The sequence below is a fragment of the Anser anser genome (genome assembly GCF_964211835.1).
Source record: "Anser anser genome assembly, chromosome: 1".
NCBI classification, from domain to species: domain Eukaryota; kingdom Metazoa; phylum Chordata; class Aves; order Anseriformes; family Anatidae; genus Anser; species Anser anser.
The window spans coordinates 120,010,588-120,034,929 of NC_139720.1; the positions used below are offsets into that span (position 1 = coordinate 120,010,588).

The 24,342-nt window shown below is 43.7% G+C and overlaps 2 long non-coding RNA genes across 8 annotated transcripts in view; one reads left to right on the forward strand and one right to left on the reverse strand.

Annotated features, from left to right (window-relative positions):
* Positions 1–24,342, reverse strand: part of LOC310892898 — a 47,033-nt gene that overhangs the window by 16,863 nt on the left and 5,828 nt on the right. For 2 of the 7 annotated variants that reach the window (XR_014578577.1, XR_014578583.1), the window contains exon 2: positions 9,361–9,975. The exons of 4 other annotated variants lie outside the window; for them this stretch is intronic. This is a non-coding gene — a long non-coding RNA (uncharacterized lncRNA). The remainder of the gene's footprint in view (positions 1–9,360; positions 9,976–24,342) is intronic. One more of the 7 variants, XR_014578582.1, reaches the window with a different exon arrangement.
* LOC310892899 lies at positions 12–24,121 on the forward strand. The gene is made up of 3 exons (XR_014578584.1): positions 12–2,813; positions 21,686–21,745; positions 23,934–24,121. It is a non-coding gene; the product is annotated as an uncharacterized lncRNA (long non-coding RNA).

Here is a 24,342-nt window from a genome sequence, read left to right on the forward strand (position 1 = left end):
TAAACGTGCATGCCTGTGCAGCCATGTTACAGAAGAGGCTGAGGTAGGAGGACATCCTGGGGCAAGGCTGGTCTCTTCTAACTTTAGACCTCTGTGGTGTAGACAGCTACACCTGACAAAGCTCCCTTTGGAGTCAACTGGAGGGAAGTGAGCCTTTTCAGGACACAATTCATCCCATCCTGATGTAGATACGCACATGTAAAGGTGATAAATACTCTGAGATTTTAAAAAGGCTGCCTTCTCCAAAGGCAGCTATTTTTTAAATGAGAGAATTGTGCCCTACAAGGGCCTGTTTCTTTCCAGCTGACACTCCAGAGAGCCTTCTGTGGCTTGTGGGAGCACACGCTTGGTCAGATGAATCCCATCATTTCTCTCCTGGGACCCGAAGGATGAGGAAACGTGAGGAAATATTTCTGCATGTTTGCAGAATCATAAACACATTCCTGTCATAAAGCAGTAACTAAAAATTGCATCAGGCTTGGAGGGAAAGGTAATGATGAAAGAAGGAACTGCATTCCATTCTCCAAAGGACAAAGAACAAAAAGCTTTTGAAAGAAGAAGAAAAATTGCCATAAATTCAGCTTTGTCAGATGAATGCAGTGTGATGCTGACCACACAGCTGCTTCTTTATAGCTTAGCCTTGACACCTGTAATGCAGTTTGTTTTGACATTAGAGTCTTAAGATCTATTTTTCTGTTGTTGCTTGTTTAGAAAACTGTTATTTGGCTCACTTAAATGCCAAAGGTAGATGCTACTCAATTTTCATTCTGAACAGTACTCTACATTTAGGGCTGTGTAAATGCTCAAGGTGATAATTGTTCAGAAATAAAGCTGTGTGGATCATTGTTATTACGTGTGGATGCCCAGGTCTCCGTCACAGCATTTTGCCAGCGATGGGAAACTGTCAATGCACCTACGTCTCCCAGGGGCATAACGAGGCAAAATACTCACTGCTGCCAGAAGAAACCCCTTGTGCAAACACAGTGGCACCGGCAATACAGCACTTCCATTGGCAGCAATTGTTTCCTCAGAGGGGTGGTGGTTCTGCTACAGCAGAAACACAGAAAGCTTGATCAGTGTAGCCATACCCACGGTAGGGATATTTTGTCAACAGAGTGCACTGGTTAGACATCTCGTGTACAGCTGGTACAAGAAGTGGCACCTATTGTACCTGGCCTTGATGTCTGCACATTTTATTTCTTCCAGCACAGGTTTTGACTGCTGATTTTGATGCGTTTGTTCTGGGGCTGCTGGTGATGGGCTACTGAGCATATTGATGGCAACAAACACTCTCATTCAGAAAGTTGCGTCAAGAGTCACATTTCACCACAGATTACTAAATTTCCCTCATATTATTTTGTAAAATATTATACAATATATTCAAATTAGAATTATTCTTTAAGAATAAGATCTTATTCTTAAACAATCCTCCTTAACTTTGGGGTTAAGCTGAGGTTTAGTTTAAGTGAGGGGGCACAAAATCATACTTACCTAGTTTCAGAAAAAGGCATGCACTCACTCTGCAATATTTTAAAAAGGCAGTAGGCATACACTCTGAAAGCTTGTTTCTCTTTGAAAAGAGTGTGTATTCCCTTGCCTCTGCTTCTACTTGGGAAGAGAAAACATGCAAAACAATGCTGTCATTTAAGCTGGGCTGCTAATATTTGATCCTCCAAGGGTTAAATAGTGTCACTGAACAGTTTCACTTCCTCTCTGTCAGAGACAGAACTACACTGTACGAAATAATTTGTTTATATTCCTTTCCCATTCCAGACAGAATTACAGAGCACATTAATATGACAAGTACTCTTGCATTCCCTTAGTACAGAGCAATTGAAAATTAATTTTTTGAGAGGTTTCTTTTTTTTTTTCTTTGACTCTTCTCTAAATGGAAGAAGTGATCCTCAGAAAATTTTGCATTAGATAAGTAATTGGTCTGGATACAAGCCTTTGCCCTGTAGAAGCATTTTCAAGTGTTTGGAGTGATAACCCGTGTCTCTAGAGACCAGCAATTCAGCAGATTGCTATGAGCCTGTCTGGGTAAATGCGATAGATGCCTAAGTTTGGGCATACATTTCATGGGAGAAAATTTAGGCTATTGTTAAATAACTACTTTGGATATTGTAAAGGCACGTGCTTTTATAGAAGAAGTTTCATGAAGTATATATGCCTGTTGGACCACAGATATACAACCACTAGAAGAAAAGCTCTCTGACAGCTCTCATCAGCAGCATGTGGGACCGTGTTGTGGACAGTTTGGTCTGTGTTGAACTGAAGCGTGTGGATGGGGCAGGGTGGGGAGAAGAGGGGAAATCAGGGCTGTAAAACCTCATTCCAGACAACCTGCGGCTGTGCAGCAAGATGCTCAGCGCTCCTGCTCAGGCTGTGCGCTTTACTCGGTTGTGCAGGAAACAGTGACCAGGTAGGTAAAGAGCTACAAAAACTTTTTTGAAGTCACAGGATTGGAAGCAGGACACAAAAGTCAGGGGAAAGATATGTGGAGGGAAAACAGACAGTAGGGGAAAGGGAGCAGGAAGAAGAATTTCTACTGGCCTAAGCTCCCTGTCCTCTGCAGCCTTCTTTGTGCAGCCTCGCCTTGCTCTGGGGACAGCTGCACAAGCCATCATTTGAGGCAGGTCCTTTGCCTGACCCTTTTGTATTCTCTGCTACCTAACTTCCTCCAGCTGAAATAAACAGGAAACGTGCCTGCAAGGACTACATGACTGTCTGTCTGTATTTAAATGGTGCAGGTGATGATCCAGCGGAGAGAACGGCCTTGCCTCTTGACTCCACCGCTCTGCTTCTGTGCCACGGTAGGTCATTTCCATTTTGTTATTTCAGTGCTGCTCCTCTCCCACGGTGTGCATTGTCTTCCTCCTGCCAGCCTTGCGGTGAAGCCGGCGCCTCCCCAGCCCGGGAGCACAGGCTGCCACCCAGGTTTTGCAAGCAGCAGGTTCAGAGGAAGGTGGGCAGTTCACGGTGTGGCTGGACTGGAGAAGGCTCCTTGGCCAGAACAGACATTGCGCTGAAAAATTCCTGAAGTGGAGAAATACTTGAATGTTCCTAATTTCAAGGGAACTCCTGGTAGCGTTTGTGAGTCATCTGCCAAAGATTTATTATGCCTGTGTATTCAAATAAAGGCCGTGATATTTGCTTACCAGCAGGAGAGCATCGGTGTGTGGCAATGCCTTCTTTATCCATCCCTAGGATCTGGCCAAAGCAACATTTCCATACGCTGCATGAGAAAAAGTCCCTTGAGCTAAATTCTCTTGCAGACAACAACCCAAAGCTTTCTTCTGTAGTCTCCAATAATGCTGTTTCCTCATACTCATAGACATTTTCTCAACCAGTTGTGCTACCTTCTGCCGTCGTGTGCATGACCTTGGCCTCCGAGCAGTGCAGGTGGAAATGGAGGCCCCGTCTTTCACCATAAACTCAGTACCTAGAGCCTGGGAGCACGCCTGCAGCTCAAGCACTGCTCAGGCGGCACAGAATAAAGCTGCTGGAGGAGAGAAAAGCTTGCCTAATGCTGAATGGGGAGTAAATAATAAAACCTGTGCCGCATGATGATTCAATGGAAGGCAGAAACCCTGAGAGCTTTTCCTGTGGAGGAAAAGCGGAAACATGAAAGAGTGGTGATTGACGCTCAGTGTGTGAAAGACATATAAACAAATCCCAGTTAAGTCTCTCTTCCAGGTGAATCACTGCCACCAGTATTAAAACGTCAAAAGATACTAATGTTCAAAATGATTGCTGAGATGGCAGTTCCTTCCTAAATCCCTGTTTTCGGTTGCTCTATATCTTACCTTTGGAAGTGAAATTTCTCCGTTAGCCTTGGCTTGGAAATGAAAACCTGGGGACTTTAGAAACTTAATTTTAAACAATGCTGCCCAAGATAAAATAGACTCCGTTGTTCTTCTGAAAAATGTTTGGCTGCCTGACATTTTCTAGCAAAGCTGCTGGCCTTATAGCTTTCAGTCTTATGATTTTGGCAGTTTGGGGAAAAAATGTGGAAGGAGAAATACTATATAGATAATAGGGATTAGGAAAATTGCTTTGCATTTGGCAAAAGTTTGATTTCTTTTTTTTTTTTATTCAGAAAAAGGGAATTACTGGTGATACAGATACTCTTAACGAGTTTTGAAATGACTCAGTTACAAATAATTACCTGGTTTTATTGAAAGTGTTATTTGGAAGCATCATGCAGCTCCTGTGTAGGCACAATAATACAAGTTTGGTATTCTGTGTGAGCGCGGCTCTGCTCAGATATGCCTACTGCAAAGCACAAAGCCCACGTAACCTGCAAACCTGTTACTTGCGTCTGGGTTTGTAGCACTAAAGCTGGAGGGAAAGCAAACAAGCAAGCCCCTTGTAAGCCATTGCTCCCTGCTCCACCGAACCCTATTACAGTGTCTTCAGTTAGCAGCGTGATCCTAACGGGGCGGCTGCGAGGGCTGACAGTGGTCCACTTACTGAAAGTGTTTAGAAATCACTGCTCTTGTGGCAGAGGTGCGTCCTCTAATGATGTTTTGAAAGAATCCATTTTATAAACAGCTAAGGACACGCTGTTAGGCAGCAGACCAGTTCTCCACCTAGCCAGTAACCTCTCTCTGGCTCCATTTCAGCAAAGTACTTAAGTGCATGCTTAACTTTAACCACCTGAACTGTCCCACTGGAGCCGCTGCAGTGACTCATGAACTAAAGTTAGGTCCCTGCTTGCATATCTTGCTGACTGCGGGTTTCTGCAGCATCTACTACCAGATGTTTCAGAGGGGAAATGAAAGAAACTCTGTAGTGGACAGTTAAGGGAGTACTTTGCTAACAGAGGAAACTTTGTATTGCTTCCAAATATCTGAAATGTGATCTAATGTAACTGCAGATATTTTGGTAGTCCAGACATAAGTTTAAACCATTTTTAGTCCAACTCGGGTCTTGATCTTTTACGTTTATTTCCCTGGTTTCTTCTGTAATGCTCCAGACTGTCTACATCAGGCTTTATCAACTTTGGGGTTTTGTCCTAATTTATTTATGCATTAGTATTCTTCATGCACTTACCATTAAATACAGAAATGCTGGGTAAGAATGTATAGTAGAAGAAATAAAAATGCTATGCTCAGTAGATGTGACCCTGTGTTGTGGAAAGGCTAGATAAAACGTGGTGAGATCTGTATACCTCCACTTTGGAATCCATACACTGTTTTTCTTTTCATTTTTCCTCTCCAAAGTACTCATATTTCATTTGGGTTGTCCTCTGACAGCTCCTTAATGGCACAGAGCAAAATCTATGCGCAACTAGCACAGTGCCGGGATAGTGCTAACAGGAGACTTTAGCCTGAAAATCTCACAACAATTTTCTATGCCATAAGCAGCGCACATTACAATAAGGCCTTTCATTGCGATTACACAACCCCACACAATGCCCCACACTAGTCAGCCGCTGCAGTCGGAGCATCGTTTTAAAGGCAGCCCTTCCCACAAATCAACACAGATGCAGGATGCCTCCGATGCGCACTGAACGAGGAAAACCTTGCTTACTAGGACCTCCTGCCTGGCGTAGAAGTGCTGTTTATTTGCCTGGTTCTGGGTTACGTGGAGTTTCAGAGAAAGGCATTTTCTTGTCATGTGGAAGCCTCTGTCATAAGCTGACTTGTGGCAGGCCAACACAATCTCGGAGAAAAAGCGAAAGACTTATGAAGGAGATCACTCTTCGAAGACAGCTTGTTCTGAAGGCTGTTGCTTCGTTCCCCAGCTGACAGCAATAGGATAAAACTGGCCAACTCCCGCCTTCATCACCGGGGGGATTTATCCCAGTGCCTTCCAAAACCACCCTGCACTATTCACACAGGGGTGAGCACCCCAGATCCCAGCCGAGTCACCTCCACATACCGGGTCAAACCGTCCCTGCTGCTGTCCAGCTGGTGGCAATTCCTGCAGAGAGGCCAAGCGCTGCCTGTGTCTAACACCAGCCCTGCAGGCAGGTTTGCCCCAGCACAGGCCAGAAGGGGACCAAGGAGGAAGCGCTGTGCTGCTAACACAGGGCCAGAAGGGCCCTGAAGGGGAATGGAGGGCTGCAGGCCCTTTCTGGGAGCACCAATACCTTTTGAACAGCACTGGAGAAATCATAAACCAGGGGCTGTGCTCAAAATATGCTCTAATTTCCTTCTGTACGAATTCTGGCTTTCCTTAACCTCTATGGAGGCACAGAAATTGCCCATGAAATCTCCGTATTAGCTCACAAGATGGCACAGCACTGATTTCTGGTCTGAAACAGCAAATAAAGTGATGGTGAATATGTACCTTATTCTTGACTAGTTACTTTCATCCTCCATGACAGACCTCTCTCGCTGGCATTAGAAGAGAAACAAAGGCTTATTGTTGCTGTGAAGTACTGGGGTTACTGCTAGTTTCCACCTAGAAAAGCCCACACCAGAGAAAGATAGCAGTGGATGAAACATTGACTGGTATTTTGGAAAACTGTTCCACTGCTGCTAGAGCAGAGGAGCCAGGAAAGGAATAAATAGCTACAGTTCTTCAGCCCAACCAGGTAGCCCCGATTGCCTAAAAGAGTCCTTAGGGTGTCTTTTTTTTTTTTTTTCTTTGTTACTCAACTTGCAGTCTGTTTACATGCCCGTACGATATGCACAGCCACCATCGGTGTTGCTCCATGAGTCTGGAATATAATTCAGAGCAAAACCAAAATATTCACCTGGACAAGGGCGTTGAAGAAGGTCATCTGCCGTGCTGTGTGAATACGCAGATCCTCCTTTGGAAAGTTACTGTCTTTCTTACCCTCATGCCAGAACCTTTTCTCTGGTGGAGAAGGAGGTTTTGTGTGTTAGGTAGTTCCTCTCTTTCGTGGCTTTCAAGCTCTGTTTGAGCGAGGAGCCGGCCCTCTGGGGAATTTTCACCCCACACTGGGCAGCTAGGGCTCGGGCCGGCTGCTCTTGCACAACAGCTTCACGGCCTGGGCCAGCGGGGTGGCGGCAGCAGTTATTGAGCAATCACTCCTCTGGGATCTTTGCAGTCTGCGGTCACCCTCCTGCACAGGTAGGTCAATAGCAGTGAGAGCTTTATCAAGCAATAGTCCTCATTTCATCTCTATACAGCGCAATAACACCATTTCAGGGCACAATTTAAAATGTATTTGCTTGCATTTGGGACTGCCTTAGCTTCCAGCCCACTGAAGTGGCTACGTGACGTGCACAGCCACCCTCATGTTGCTCGTACTGAACCAGCAGCCTCTCGCACTGCCATGAATGAGGAAGAAGGAAACGGAAAGGACACAAAATCCCTTCAGTTCTTTGTGCAAAGAACAGTTGTAGTCTCACTCCTGGCACCAAAGACTGTGTCTGTGAGTCTGCCCCGATGGGGCGCCTGTCCATTAGGGTTTGTTGTCTATTACAGCAGGAGACTCCTGACTCTGATCTGTCTCACTGCTTGGTGAGAAGCAAGAACGTCTTCATACAGAAAAATTGCAGCTTTCTAAATAATGCTAGAGTTTCTATTTCGGATTGTGTCCTAAACGTTGCCTCTGCCCCATACCAGGTCCTGATGCCAGCTGGGTCCTTGGCACGGAGGTCTTCAGGCATTTCCCCATCCCTGGTAGCTCCATGCCTGGGGAGTAGATGGTACCAGAGAGAGACCTCCCCTTTACAGAGACCTCCTCTTTATTTCAACTCAACTGACGTGAAAACTGCAAACGGCTTTGTCCCTCTAGGGAGTTCATCTAACATTTGCCTACTGTGGTTTGACTGACAAACGAAAACGTTTCAAGTGGCCCCTCACCTGTAAGGAGAGTCGGAAGAGTGATGAACAGAGCTTGGGCTGCACTCGGCCCCTGAAGTCCTGCTCAGTGAGTGTGGGACACATCTTTCAAAACATAAATGTGATTTCTGTGTCTGGATGGCAAGTACTTGACTTGCTGGTAGGCTTACGCACAATAGCTTCTTGCAAGAAGCTTTGCTCCTGTTTTCAGGCTCACTTTGTTTGTTTTGAATATTAATGTGTAAATATATGGGTGAATTATTTCATATTTTTTGGAGAAGAAAAATTGTTTTTATAAGTGCATGAATGCATGTAACAAACTGGTATATTAAAAATAGCAACATGAAGAGAGCTCTTATCCACATAAAGAAACTACACTGCAAACAGGCTTTATTGAAAAAGTGTCTTGCAATGCTCACTTCATTCTTGTAAACAGTTTGTCATTTCAAATGTGGACTGCAAAAATTACGCACAACGGTTCAGCTCAGGAATCTGCTGGCTGTTTTTCTGAATCACTGTTGTTAATATAGGGACTGTGGGCGTCTAAAAAGGGTTCTATATATAATTCTGAAGAGCCATCTCATTCAGTTGCTGCAACTTACTTTACCAGCTTCTCCTGATTCATTTTTTTTCTGAATGCTGAGCATTTTAAGAGTACAGACTGAGCAAAAACGCTCTATATAGATCATTATAGTTTGCAGCTCCATGACTTCCCAAGAGGTTATTATATCTGAGGCACTGAGAAACAACTCTCACTGAGTAAGAAGTTATTCCATAGTGCAGTATTATTCAAGCAATTAGAAATCATACTGTGTACAAAATACTGGATCTCTGGGAAGCAATTTCTGGTGTTGCATTATGCCTACTTAAGTGTGTAGCTATGGCAAAAGAAGTGCTACATTAACAATACAACCATTTTTAGACTAAAAGACTAAGAAACTCATAAAAACAACAGTATACTGTAACCGTAAAGCACCTTTCCATTGGCTTTAGTCATCTCAGTTCTCCATTTCAGAATCTCCTGCCTTCATTTCCCTGTCATTCACAAACTCTCCAAGGTCAAGGACAGTGGGGTGTATTTCTTTTAAATCTATCACAGCAATTATTTTGTATCGTGGAGAAGTCCCTGTGAAGCAAGAGGTAACACGTACTTTGCTTCCACAGCATTCCTGACTCTAAGTGCTCCAAAATGCCCGAAAGCTGGTCCTGAATTTTTCTTGGCTAGTGCAACAGACTGCCGTAAAACTAAGCACAGTGTTTCTACATATTTCCTTCTGTAGACCTGCAGTCAGCCTTTTTCTTTAGAAAATTAGTTAGTATCAGCATATTAACTTGAAGCATCACTTTAAACCCACCTTTGCAAATTGTATAGACAGGGGTTAAGAGATCCAAAGCTTAACAATTACCCAGCTCTTAGGGTGAGCCTTGTTTATAGGCAGAAGCAGAAATAGACTAATTTCCTTGCAAAGAGAATTAGGATACTTTTATTGATATTGGCTTCATTCAATTACCTCCCAGGTACTTTACAGTGACATTAATGAAAAAAGTCTCGTGACATGCCTGTGAGGTCTGGAGGTCCAAAAGCATGATTATTACCTTTTTTAAATTCACACAGTCAGTGTCTGATATGAAGACAGAAGAGTTCCTATCTTGAATGATCCTGGGATGCATCTGCTTAACAAGAAAATGTTTTGTATGAAGAAGCAAGACATTCACCATGGTCCACAGTTTAAATACCATGCTCTGCTGCATGGGCTGGACACACGCACACATCCCCCTACGCCGTCTTAAGGCACAGAGAGCAGCATGGTGCTACAGCAGTGTTTCCTCAGAGGACAGGAGTTAGGACATGACTCTTTTTACTCAAGCCTCTGCCGTCGCTCGATACATCTGGCAGGCATTCTGTCACCGCAGCCTGAGGTCGGTGCTTCCCGCCCCACGCCTGCTGTGTCCTTCTTCCCTGGGGAGGCAGGAGACCAGCTACCAGTTAAGTCTGGGTGGTCTTTCCCCACGTCTATGCCCTACAGGTATTGCTGAGGGACAACAAAATCCCCAGCCGCACTCAAGTGGCCTGAGGAGAGCTGGTCAGTGGTGGACGGCTGAGGGACCAGAGGATGCAGCGCCGAAGGGCACGGTCCAGAGAGGGTCTGGTCAGGAATCCCAAGGTTTTGGGGATCAGTGCAAGTCACGCTCTGACCCCAGGCCTCCTCACTGTAAAAGCATCCATAAAAGCCCCAGTGGTGGTGGGGGGAAGGAAAGAGCGAGTGTGAGAGAGGCAGAAAAGCACAAGCACTTCTGTATGTAATGTCTACATTTCATAAGGCTTTCTGTTACCATAGCAATGAGCATGGTATAAATACCTCGACACATCTCCCTTGTGGCAGTGCATGCTGCTGCTCCTGTGCTGCAGGGCCAGTCTGTGTGCAGACATTTTGATGGGCTTGTTCAAACCCCCTCTGGTAAAACTGTGAATGGTTTTGTTCAATGGCAAAAGTGATTTTTATACTTCATTCCCCACGAGTTACTTTCTGGCCCCTCCAAATAAGCAAATGATATATATATATTTTTTTAAATAAAGACAAGACATTACATCCTCATTAATTTGTATTCAGGCTAAATAACCACTAGTAAGAGCTACACGCCAGTTGCTTTAGTTATATTGAAGTCGGACTCGGCACTAGCATTTCCAATAACAATTTAGTGCAATCAGAACTGCTAATGCTGCTGAATTCTGAGCTGTAAACGAGTTTTAACAGATTTAGGTTAACTAGTCACAGAGAAGTGTAGCCTTAAGCTAAGAGCAATAATTTAAAAGTGCCTATGTTTTGTAACACAGAAACCCTTCAATTGATTTTTCCAGGATGTGTGCGGTCTTGCATGATGCAAACAAAAATAGGTGGATTTTGTTTTAAAATATCAAGCATGATCCTTTGAATAGGAACTAAACACCTTATATTAAAAGGCTCGCTGCTTTCTTCCTTATCCATGTGGCAGGTATGGTATCAGCTGTGATCAGACTTTCCAGGACATTTCTTTTCTATTCTCCTGCCTTTCAAGTATGGAATTGGAAATAAGAAAATGAAACAACAGAAAAAATATACATGTTCCCTTACATTGCATCTGTGCAGGAAGACAAACTACCTCAGATGAGGAAAAAGCATGTCTTCATTTTGAAACAAAGGTTTGCTCGTACACTGAGGTAGCTAATTCAAACTACAATCCAAGTGTGGACAATGGATTTGGTATTCTCCACATGAATTAGCTGGGTAAGTTACATATAGGAATCCTACACAGGTTGACCCAGCCTGTTGTGTGGAAAACACAATAAAAATGTCAAACTGCCCGATTTTATCTTATGATGGTTAACAGAAGATCAGGACAAAATGAGCATGCAAGAAATGTGCCTTGAAATAAATCCATACTAGGATGATTTTCTTCCCGTGGTATTCCAGCCCCTGGTAACAAGACTGTAATATGGAAATAGATGGGGCTGGGAGCAGGAGGAGAGTCACGGAAAAGACAGGCAATACAATGAAAATCCCATCCGGTACCAATGCAGCATCACTTCTGACAAGTTGAAATTTTCCAGAACAGCACTTACTCTCCCCTTCTAAATGATACAGGAAGAGGTCAGTATAGCCCAAATGTTAGGGGGGGGGCAAAAAAAAAAAAGCTCTCCCAAGCCTAATTGGGATGTCTTTACAACTGATACCATGAAGAGTATTATTTTATTAATTCACATTCCTTGGCCTTTTAAAATGAGTCTGAATCCTGAGGAAAAAAAAAAAAAGTTATTTCCTCTATCTCACCATTCTTCATTTCTTATGCAAACAGCTAAAAGTAACAAGGCAGAGCAAGAGAGAGCACCACATGAGCCTGGAAAAGAGGAAAATCTGTGGTGAGCGAGAGTGAGTCAAGATGTATGTTTATCATACTGAGCATATTTGAAACACGGTTCTAACAGAATTGTACTGTAGCCGCATGCTAAAACTCAGTATCAGCTTGTACAACTCTTCACACTAAGTAATGTCATTATCCTGCAATATCTTTTAATTGAAAACTCATCCAAGAACTAAGAAACTGAATGGAGCTTTCCTTGGAGTGAGTGCTCTATTTGAAAGTGAGGTGATTCATGCAGTGACTGGAGAAGGAAGGGGACATTGCATTAGTCGCCTCTGTTATACGACAAGCACCTTCCCCTAACTTGTAGCTAAACCAACTTTCATTTCCACCTGCTGCCCTTTAACCACAGCAGAGCATATAATCCACGGTATGTGGCTTATACTTGCCTCTTAACTGTGAAATAGATTATGGAGGCTATTCAGTGGGGTCAAACAACTTGGAAAAGGAACAGAAAATGCTTGTGCTGAAAAAACATTTCTCAGCTGTTGGTCTGATTTGGGTTGGAGACCTACCATCTCAGCTGAAAGCCAATGGAGATGCAAAAATACACGAATGAATTGCTTCATGATCACATTGTTTCTTCAGTCATTAACCACTGCATATCCAATAACAAACATCTCACTGAGTTAGAATCACAGAATCACAGAATCACAGAATTGTAGGGGTTGGAAGGGACCTCGAAAGATCATCGGGTCCAACCCTCCTGCCAAAGCGGGTTCCTTAGAGCAGGCTGCCCAGGTAGGCGTCCCGACGGGCCTTGAATATCTCCAGAGAAGGAGCCTCCACAACCTCCCTGGGCAGCCTGTTCCAGTGCTCCGTCACCCTCACCGTGAAGTTCTTTCGCATGTTGGTGCGGAACTTCCCGTGCTCCATCTTGTGGCCATTACCCCTTGTCCTGTCCCCACAAACCACAGAAAAGAGGTTGGCCAAATCCCTGTGTCTCCCACACCTCAGGTATTTATACACATTGATGAGATCCCCTCTCAGTCTTTTCTCCAGGCTGAACAGACCCAGGTCTCTCAGCCTTTTCTTCACAGGGAAGATGCTCCAGGCCCCGTATCATCTTTGTGGCCCTCCGCTGGACTCTTTCCAGGACATCCCTGTCTTTTTTGTACCGGGGAGCCCAGAACTGGACACAGTACTCCAGGTGAGGCCTGACCAGGGCTGAGTAGAGGGGGAGGATCACCTCCCTTGACCTGCTGGCCACGCTCCTTTTAATGCACGCCAGGGTCCCACTGGCCCTCTTGGCCACCAGGGCACACCGCTGGCTCATGGCCAACCTGTCGTCCACCAGGACCCCCAGGTCCTTCTCCCCAGAGCTCCTCTCCAGCAGGTCGCCCCCCAGCCTGTACTGATAGGTCCGGTTGTTCCTTCCCAGGTGCAGGACTCTACACTTGCTCTTATTAAACCTCATTTGGTTTCTTCCTGCCCAGCTCTCCAGCCTGTCCAGGTCTTGCTGAATGGCAGCACAGCCTTCTGGCGTGTCAGCCACTCCTCCCAGCTTCGTGTCATCGGCGTACTTGCTGAGGGCAGACACTATTCCCTCATCAAGGTCGTCGATGAAGATGTTGAACAAGACCGGACCCAGCACCGACCCCTGGGCAACTCCACTAGTCACAGGTCTCCAGCTGGACTCTGCGCCGCCGATCATCACCCTCTGAGCTCAGCCAGTCAGCCAGTTCCCAACCCACCTAACTGTCCACTCCTCTATCCCACACTTCCTCAGCTTTGCAGCAGACATTGGCTATCCTCCTCCTAGACCTATACACTATCTTGCCCAGCACCCCTTTCACCAATAATGGTCAAAATCGGATGCCTAGAAAAGTTTATAAAAAGAGGGCAAGCGTATTCCTGATTTTCTTGTCTCTAGCAGTCTGCAGCTCAAGCATTTGCCTATTCTTACATTCCTGGCACAGGTTTCCAAAACCACGAAAACACTCTTTTTACAGGAACACATATCTGCATGCAAACTGCAAGAATGACATTTGTCCATTGCTTTTGATCTGCATGAATTTCTACACACTCCCTTGCAGACCAGAGACCACTTTGGCCAGAGAAGGTGAATGCTTTTCTTTAAGTTCAAGAGTTCAAGGAGTACTCCTAAGAGACTTAGAGCGAGGGGACTGTCTCTAGCCATTTGTTCAATAGCAGAGAAAGGACTGCCCCTAGCAGCTGACACCACTCTTTCCATGAATAAAGTGCATGCGTGTATACATTGATAATGGCCCCATAATCCCAGGTGGTGCTCATTACATTTAGGCATAACCCACCAGAATGAAATAAAGTTTGTTTGCAAATTGGGAAATGCTAGCCAAAGACACAGAGAAAAAAATATATATATTTAAAAAAATCTAAAGCCAGTGCTACTCTTAGGCAAGTACTACGATTTTAAAAGTGTAGATTTGTTGAATGATAAAAATACTAAGAATGAGTTGAAGTTCTTTTAACATCTTGCTGCAGGCAGGATGTACTCCATTGTCACACACTCTGATGTGCCAATATCGTGGGCATAAAACCCAGGATGTCCCAGATGAGGTCCTCTGTTAGCATGGAAGTTGTACAAAGCTAGGCTTTCCATGCTTTCGCGCTTCTGTCAGATATGGAATATAACACTGGAATGCGTTAAAGAGGGTTTGTAAACAGCAAGAAGAGGAAAGAAATGCAAGTCCTTCCTTTTCTTCATTTGATTTCAGGACTCTGGGTGAGTTGGCCATGCCATGCCACAGTCTCTCCAGTGAGTAAAGGCATTTTTTCCTTTGCTATTATTAGTTTATGCATCCAAGAGGTGATATCCACGTGACTACTTTGCATTCACCAGGCACCTTTGACAGTTTTGCCTGCAGTCTCTCCACCAGCACTTGAGAGTGTCCTGTAACCTCAGACTGAACAGATGACGGCTGGTTACTGCACTGAGTCTTGCCCACAGGAAGGTTATGGCAGCCTAGGACCGTACTCCTACAGGTAGATAAGCATGTTCAGAATAAGTGTTTTTGGTGATCTGGGGACCAGGACACCCAGCAGCAAATCTGCAGCAAACTGGGACTATACCCATGGGGATTAATAAGGGAAACATTTTGCTTAATATCAAGGAATTTTACTGAACAGAAGAAGGAGAAGACATATTTTTGCAAGATACTAAAACCTTAAGAAAATAGGAGGGAACCTTCTGCTGCAGGATCCATAAAAATATACCCCACAATCCAGGTAAACGTGGTATGGTTCTCTGCTTACTGTGCTGTTACATCCCATGGTACTTACTTTAAAGGCACCAATGTGAGCGCAGACATGGATGAGTGTGACAGACCTCAGGAGGGTGAGAATGGAGTTTCTTTTATTCTGACCGTCCTTTAATGAATGAAAAATGAAAATTCAAAGACTTGCTGTATGGTACTGATCTCAACATTTGGCACCTGGGACTGACTCTGCAGGCCTAGTAGGTGCAGATTTCCCTTGACTCCTCTGCATGATCTGCATGCACAGGGAGTGCAGCATCCAGCCCGAGGTGGTGCTGTGCTGCTGCTTCCCAGGGATATTACCTCAGGAGAGACAAAGGGAGAAACAAAACAAAAATCCAACTGGGCAGCTGAAGAACTGGCTTATCGAGTTAAAATTTGAAATAGATTACAGCAATGCCTGACTACCAGACTACTGCATTTTCTACATATTTATGCAGATAATGCAAATAATTGCAGCTATAAACAATTTCTTCAAAGAAAAGACTATGGAGTGGAGTGACAGGACAGGATACTGTTTGGCTTATGTTAGGCATATTAAGTGAATCTTAGCTGGTGTTGGTAAGTCTTTCAATCCATGCACACACACACACACACACAAAAAGGGAAAAAATGCCTTAAAGGAAATAAGCATAGCAGGAAAAAGAAAATCTGTATTCAGGATGGTACTCTGGGTACTGGATTGCAGCACTGATGGAAAGAATGCAGGTGAAAGGAAGCACGTACTATTCTGTATTGCTGTTCTGATTATCAGGCAAGGTAGCTAAGGCAGTTTGAATTATTTAAATTCAAAAAGGCCTGCAAGTAAATGTTATCTCTGCACCTTTTAATTGCCTCGGTTTTGTTTTAATTTTGTTTAGATTCAAGAATTGAGAAACACAGGAAGCTGGCAATGATATACTTGGACAAAAGTGCTGAGCAGTTACCTCATTTGTTTCCCATCGAGGCTGTATTAAGTGCAATGAAGGGACGATAATCCTTACCCGAAGGAGCAGAGGGCACTGATAGAGTGGGTTGCTCACTCCACTTGTTTTGTTCTAGGTAGATAAGGCAGTATTTTCAAAAGCGTACAAGTGCAGTCCTGGTTGAGAAGTCATGTGTCTGAGTTAGCTCCGTGTTGTGCCAGCCCCTGCTGAGGGGCAGTGCCACGTTAGCACAGCTGTACAGTCCAAAAGGACTGGAGCTGGGTAGTAAGCCTTCTTTTCAGAGTTTTTAAATGTCATACAAATATATGTGTATATGTTTAGATATCTACACATACAAGTGCATACTTGGTAGATTTATAAAAGTGCATACATAGTTAGGCAACTACTCTTAAATCATTGTGATCCTTAAGTAATTAAATCCTTCTAGAAATCCTGCTAAGCATGTGCTTGGTCTTTGACCTAAATATTCTGTAAGATCTGGCCCACTGACTCTCAGTGAGGCCTTAAGTACTTGTATGGCTCAGTCCTCTCTGAAAATGGGATGTGGGGTTCTGTGTCATGTAGATGTTTTATTTCTTTTGTTGGCCACCTGAAAAAGAGTTCAAATAGAAGATAACATACATGATCTCTAAGAGAGCAGCATTTTTACTGCTGCCCAGTTTACCCTATGGCCAAGACTTGCTTCCTCTTCCATTGTTTCAAGACATTATGCTGTGAAAAATGACAGAAAATGTCCAAGACAAGAAAGGATACAGAAAGCTGGTGGCATTTCACTCGGCAGTGACATTTCCAAGACATTCTGGGGTCTCGTAGATTCACGTTAACGAGGCCCTGGTGTGACTGCCCAAATTCCCTTTTAATTTTCTCCTTCTTCCTGTGTTAATACAGGTAACCTTGAGCTTACACACACATCTGCAACAAGTCCTAGGCTCGGTCACTGGACTGGCTGTCAATAACAGCCAGGCCTGCTTGGTATGTTAACAGCGCCACGCAGATGAATAAAGTGCTGATTAAGAACAATCACTGTAGAGCAATCTGTAGAGACTGTGCTACCTGTGACTGATAGGCAGACCATGCCCCTTTCTTACTATCTGAGGGATTTTGACTTGACCAGAGTATTTATGAATCCCATGCTTTATTATTCTCTGCTCCTGCATATAGAATTGCCAAGTCTAAAGTGAAAATGGATTCAGAACATCACATCTTCTCAAAAGCACAGCCTGCAACAAACGATGCTTCATCCTTTATGTCCTATTATCTTCTCTGCTGCCGCCCTGAATGCTTTGAGAAATTGAAAAATCGTATTTTCCTTTCCAATGCTTTCTAGGGGAGTGGGTAATCTACCCAAGGGCTGGTTGCACAGTGTACCATTTGGGTCTCCCACGACAGCTCCAAGGCACAGACGTAAAGAGTGCAGTTCAAGTCAGGCCAACAGCTGGACATTTTAGAAGGGATCAGAAACAGGCTACACTTGTTTTGAAGGGAAAATCAAGACTATTTTGTTAGCTCTAGCCCTATTATTTACCAATTGTGAGGGATACCTAGACTCCTGTGAAGAGTGTCAGAGAGCCACATGCTTAGAAAAGGTGAGAGGAAATTGTACTCATACAAAATATATAGATGTACACACTCATCTTCAAGCATTCTTTAAAATGCTGCTCAGCCTACCAGGTACAATAATATAACCTTATACTGTGGAAATATCATACAAAGGCTTGAACTACTTCAGAAAAAAAAACAGAGGATCGCTGCAGTGTCAGTGTTACTAAATGCTTACTGCTGACAAGTAAAACGCTTTTTTTCCTATATTTATCCATTTAATAACACAATTGTCTTTCTGCAAACAGTTGAATTCCAGGTGTACATGCCCTGGCCTGAAGGGCACACCTGCTGGCATGTGTGGCTCTACAGCACAGAAAATCGGCACATTTCAGCTGTGGGGCAAGTTGTGGCACATCGGCAGGGTGCACTGCATCCCTCTGCACTGCAGCGCTCACCTCGTGATCATGCACCGAAAATGTCCCAGGGTTAGGTGGTGTGGCAAGGGGCCAGTGGCTCGGCTATTTGATGAACATAATGGCTGGTGTCTTCCACGGAGAGATCGTCTCTGAGAGGGCACAACTGATATCAACTCTGAAATGACACTTCCAGCCTTGCCCTTGCAAGAGAGAAGTTTCTCTGGAGTTGCTTAGCTGCTTTATCTGAAGGCCAACGATTCAGTTGCACAGGCCACTGACGGCCCATTGGTTATTTTAAAAGGCTCCATGAAAGGTTTTTTCTATAAAAAGTGAACCTATGTCACTCAGTTGAGATACCTTACAGGGGGGAAATCCTTAGGGAACTGCAAACTAAAAAAAGACTGAAAACCACAGGTTTAGGCTGCTGCCCTCTTCTTCCTTCCTTGAAGCCTCTACTGACAAGGTATGGAAATGCTTTCAATTACCACCAAAACTGACAGAAGATGAAGGCACTCAGCACCTTGCATGATCAGGTACTTAATGTCCTTACCCTTCCTGGGGCTTTGCTGCTGACAGCAAATGAGCTGAAAGCTCCTGCTGCTCCCACCAGCCTGGTTCTCTGTGTCATCCACCTACACACACTCACACATTCATTCTCTCCCTCATAATTTATTCATTCAATTTATTTATTTATGTAGGTCACTTTCAATAGTAGTTTTTACAAATAATGGCAGAAGTGGAAAGAGCAAGAGAAAAACAAAGTTAGGGAGTGAGTTGGTGGCATGCAGGGAGTGGCAGGGGAAACTCCGCTGGTGGAAGCAAGCTGTATCATGGAAGATTGCTCCTGATTTTCTCCTCAGACAGAGCCTAAGCAAATGCCAAGTAACATGAGCTTCACAAACCTTCTTGCCTGAGATAAACCCTCACATAGCTGATTTACCTGGTGCTTCTGTAGTTGTTCTACTGTCTGGACGTACATGGTCTTTCTGATTGTAGTTGGGGCCTTTATGGACTGCCTTTTAGAGATCTAAACTAGAGACCGTTAGTTTGGTTTTCTGGGCATGCAGACATTAACTGTATTTTAAATCTTTAATTCACAGTGATCCTTGCAGTAAAGAACAGGCATATTTACATTGCCTAACCTATCTATCCAAATTGGGCTACTTCCTTTTTAACCATCCCTTAAAGGACAAGGAGTAATGTGTTTAAACTAAAAAAAGATAGATTTAGATGAGATATAAGGAATAAATTCTTTACTCAGAGGGTGGTGAGGCACTGCCACAGGTTGCCCAGAGAAGCTGTGGATGCCCCATCCCTGGAAGTGCTCAAGGCCAGGCTGGATGAGGCCTTGGCCAACCTGGTCTGGTGGGAGGTGTCCCTGCCCATGGCAGGGGGGTTGGAACTAGATGATCTTCAAAGTCCCTTCCAACCCAAACCATTCTATGATTCTATCAAATTAGCTTCCTAACGATGCGATTAAACAAAGTAAATTTGGCTGATCTTAAGGCTTTTTATCACAGAAAGAAGCAACCCTGTTCTTTCATCTTGCTTTTTCCTGTCTTTTTCCCTCTTCCTTCTCCTAATTGCACCCGTGTTCCTCACCAACACTTCCTTGTAGCATGTTTTACACCCACCTAACCCTTCACTGAAGTGGCAGAAAATAAATCCAGAGAATTTAAAAGGGGACGGTTTTCTGCTGGGTTAATAAGAGGAATCAGCTCAGTGAATATGAACATCAGCCCAAGGGTAATTCAGGATCACGTAGGAGGGACTGTGAAGAGCAAGGAGGACTGACCCTTTTCGCAATAAAAAGTGGCCAGAACAGCTCAGTTTATCTCTGTAATGGGAGTATAATCTAGATGCCTAGAAACAGAGGAACTGTTTCTCACTGTTCTGGCTATGCAGTAATGATTTTTTTTTCCTTTCTTTCCCTTCTATACTTCTCTGTCATGTTCTACTAGAATTTGGAGCATGAGAGTGTTATAGAGTCCCCCTTCAAGCACAGCACCTCTAGACCTCTAGGATAATCTGCCTCTAGGGATGTTAGGCCAAATATGTGAAGCACTGAAAAGCATTATCAAATACAACCTACCCTGTTTTGGAGGACTGTAAAAGTGAAGCTAACAGCAGCACGGTACTCAAAATGTGAAAGCGATTCCTCTCTGAAACAAAACTGTAGGTAAAATCTTGGCTGTTCCATCTTTTGGTATCTTCAGACCACGACAGGACACTTTCTTCAAGACACATCATGTCAAAGACAAGGTACTTGAACATGTGAGGCTCAGCAATAGAGTTAGTATAGAAGTTCAGAGGAGATAATCTTATACTCTGTAAATCCGTGAAATAAAGATTACACAAAGATATAAAAAGCAAGACCTTTTGGGTATTGAGCACATTGACCATTGTTCTTTCAAAACAAAGAGGACTTCTCCCTACTCCCTTCACCTTTGATTATTAGTTTGGCCCTGCTGAATCCATCTTCCTTCCTTTTATCAATGGACACAAACACAGAACCATCAATCCCAGAAACTAAACTCTCTCTGTTCAGAAGAGTAATTTCTGAATGTACATGTGTCATCTCACAGCATTCTCCTAGCAACGTACTGGAAATGCTTTTGTCATTTCTGCTTCTCATATGACAGGGAGAAATTATGTGCTCTGCCACAGTCCCTCATGCTCAAGCTCTGATGGAAGCACACATCCAGAGGATGTGTGCCTGCTTCATGGGTTAAGCAGAAATATATTTATTTCCTATTTTCATGGTAACTTTTTACACTCAGAATGCATGCAGACACACATTCTGAACTACAGATATTGAAGAGGTAAGTGCTTGCCCTAACAATAGGTTCAATACAAAGCACCTTTTTGTAAGACTCCTTAAACCAGAGTTCTTCAGTGGCCTAATCAGTATCCTAGTTAGCTCTCATTCCCATCAGCCTTGACAAGTTATGGATCACATGTCTTCAGCCTCATTTTAAAAGCTTTCTGACACAATGAGACTGGAGTCAGACGGAAGAAAGACCAAGTGGAGGGTTCTCTGCTTTGGGCAGTCAGTTGCTTCAAGATAGTTTGTAAGCTCTGTATTTGAAAATGAAATGGTGTTCTGAAGGGAGGGCCAACAGACCAGACTACTGAATGAAATTGTTCTGGGATAGAAGACAGGCTTTCCTTCTTCACAGGGGGAGAGGGGACACAACAGCCCCCATCTGCATTGCTCTTTGCTACTTCCCCTGCACTTTCTGAAATTGTGATTTATGACTGTTATTATAGGAGAGAATAATGGCCCCAGTCAAGCTCAGCACTTCCTGCTGCTATGTACTGTGTACACACACGCTTCCACTACCTGTGTCTGTGTGGCTGTACAGTAGCAGTATTCACATCAGCTCATTTGGCCATCAAAATTAGATACAGTCAAGAGCATGTGAAGAATCTAAGTTCTCCCATACTCGAGCAGCCATGTAAAATACTTACAATTGATAAGCATTTGCATATTCATTCACTTGCCCTTTTGCCTCTCTTTCCAAGAGCTGGGTATACAATTACTAGCACAGTGATGTTGTAGGAATGAATTCCTCATATACTGAAATATTATGAAGAAATTAGCAATATAATACAAATATAAATTGTGAATCTCTTTAACAGACAAACTTTAGGGTAAAACGAAGGGACAACTCCAGACGAGGGCTGAGACAGTACTTCTGGGGGAAGTTTTGTGCTCTTGTCACATTTTAGACTGATACATGCCTCATGCACAGAGATCTGTTGCTCCTTTCTGATTGCACTAACTGCAGTTAAACTAGAATTTCTTTGCGCAGAGAAATGGGTCTAATCAGCTATTCTGCAGCAGATACTCTGCATTAGATCATCATGTGGTCTCTTTTCTTTCACCCTTTGGAAACAGATAAGCTGAACTGGAAGAGGACATTCTTCCTGTGGAATGAAGGGATCCATGCAAGGAAAGGTGCGGAATAACCATATTTTAAGTACGTATGTTCACTGATTTCCCAGCAGCTTTCCTATGTGCACAAAACTGTCCCTAGAAATGTGAGTTCTCTCTTTACATTCTACCAAACCAAAGGAAGAGGAATTGTTTTTTTGTTTTGCATGTTTTCCTACACAAAAATTTCAGTGGGGCATTACTGTACCTTGTTCTCAATTTTTACATCTTGATATAGTGGTATTTTATGTACTGTACCTTTGACTATTGCTCTAGGAGACATTAGAGAGAGGACCTTTTTTGTACGTCTATAAGTAAATGCATTATAGATTCAGAAAAAAAAAAAAAAGTCATCAAAAAGACCCCTGCAGGTTTCTCTGTGCTCCTGAGTAGACTTAACACAAACGGTCTGATAAGTGCAGTTCATATACTGGTGCAGAGAACATGTTTCCAAAGGCCTGTTTCGGAGAACTGTGATTAGATAATACATAACAATGAGAAACCATGGCTTAGAGGACTTTTCCATTTCAGACCATTAGAGGCAGCCCAAAGCTAACGTACGTCCCCTGGCTGGGAGATAGTGGATCAAGATAAAACTACGCGCAGACAAAATAGGACTGTTTACACTTGATACAACTATGCACCAAGTTTCCATATGATCAAAAAAAAATAAGCTACATGATAGTAAATGAAGAAGCACCGCCTTCAAAAGACTCAAAGTGCATCCACTCAAATTGCTGTGATCAGGTACTTGTAGGGCTGCTTGCACTACAAATCCGGTCAAGGGAGCTAACCCTCTGGCAAAGAGCCCTAAATCTGTGAAGGTGACTTCACCCTCCTACAGTTTCAGATTGCAAGAGGTTCAAGTAGACAAAACGCTCATTGCTTTGCAGAGGATTAGACATGGGCAAGCGGGAAAGGTAGGCCTTTACCAGTTCATCCTACTTTGCAACAAAATACATTCGGCCAACTTAAAAATGCCATGGTATGGGGAAGGGAAGGAAAAATGGGCATTTTTAATGTCGTTTCTAAATTAATTTAGTGAAATCAGTATAACTTTGTGTGTGAGCTACACTTATTGTCAAAGCTAATTCTATATTAAAATGAGAAATAGAGCAGTGTCATCCACTACAAAGAAGATATGGTCTGAAAGTACTGCTGAATTGCATGATGGCTTCTAAAAATACCAGAATGCAATGGATTAAGTACAAGTGAGTTAATAAGGTGTTACACTGCATTCTGAAGGCTGCTTAAAATTAGCTGTGAATGTTCTTTTGCTTGTCCTAAATACACTGCAGAAAGACACCATTTTTTTCCATCTCTTTCAGTCTTACTTTGAGCTGTCACACTGAAAAGTCTGGCTTTGTAGGCACTAGAGGGAGAGAGATAGCTTTGCTATTGCTCTTCTTTCCAGTCATGCTCTCAAGCCTGAAGGAAACAATTTTAATGCGTGACGTACAGAGGTGCAGCTCAGTCATTTCCCCACATGATTTATTCAGTGTGTGGTACAGCGCCATTGTACAATGCTGTATTTTCTGTTGAGAAAGCATTTTCACAAGTACCCATTTGCAGGTTCAGATCATTTTCTAAAACACAAATAACAAAAGGACAGAAGGGGCTACAGCCTTCCTGGCTAAACCTCAACTTAAAATGAAATGCTGGGATACAGTGAGATTCTACCGTATCTTCTGCATTCTTCACCTATGCAAAAAGGCAACAATTTTTAACATTTTGTAAGCTTGGACAGCACTACAACATGCCACTGGCTGTTGATTATCTTTGCAATCAGCAGGGCCGGGAACCTCCTTCTTCTAAGATAAATTGTAAGGTGCGTATGTGTTGGGATATATGCAAACCTCAACACGTGGTCTGCGCCCCACAGAAATCTCTAAACAACTACTAGGCTGCGCGCTGCCCGATCCCACACAACATGCCACGTATCCCTCTGGCACAATAGGCAATAATTAGTTTAGTATAAGGAGTTTGTGTTTCCTGGAGAACTGGGATCCTTACACAAAGGTGATTCCACCCTTAACCTACATTAACCTCCAAAACTGGCACTGACTGGAATTGTTTTCTAGGTGCTCCAACGACCACTGAGAACCTGCTCCTCTTGTCCACAAGCAAAATATACCATAATCCTCCACAGGACGAGCGCTCCTGCACTGCTACAGGTGTAACATTCTGCCTTTTCACTGTGCTTTTCTTTCAGTTTTAACAGGCCCCACATTGAAGAGCACCTGGAGTTCACTAACAGTCCACCAAGTCTGCAGTCTCACAGCTAAACATGTAAACAGCTCTTCAGTCTCCAGAGTCAAACCCATTCTTGCAGCCCTTTTGTCAAAGCTGACATCTTGGAGGTTTTTTGACAGAAGTAAAGCCCAGATAAGTTTCTCCTAACTTCTATAAAAGTGCTAATTTATCCTTTCAGAAAAAGAAAAAAAAAAAGGAAGGGGAAGGGGAAGGGGAAGGGGAAGGGGAAGGGGAAGGGGAAGGGGAAGGGGAAGGGGAAGGGGAAGGGGAAGGGGAAGGGGAGGGGCAGGGGGAGGGGGAGGGGGAGGGGGAGGGGGAGGGGGAGGGGGAGGGGGAGGGGGAGGGGGAGGGGGAGGGGGAGGGGGAGG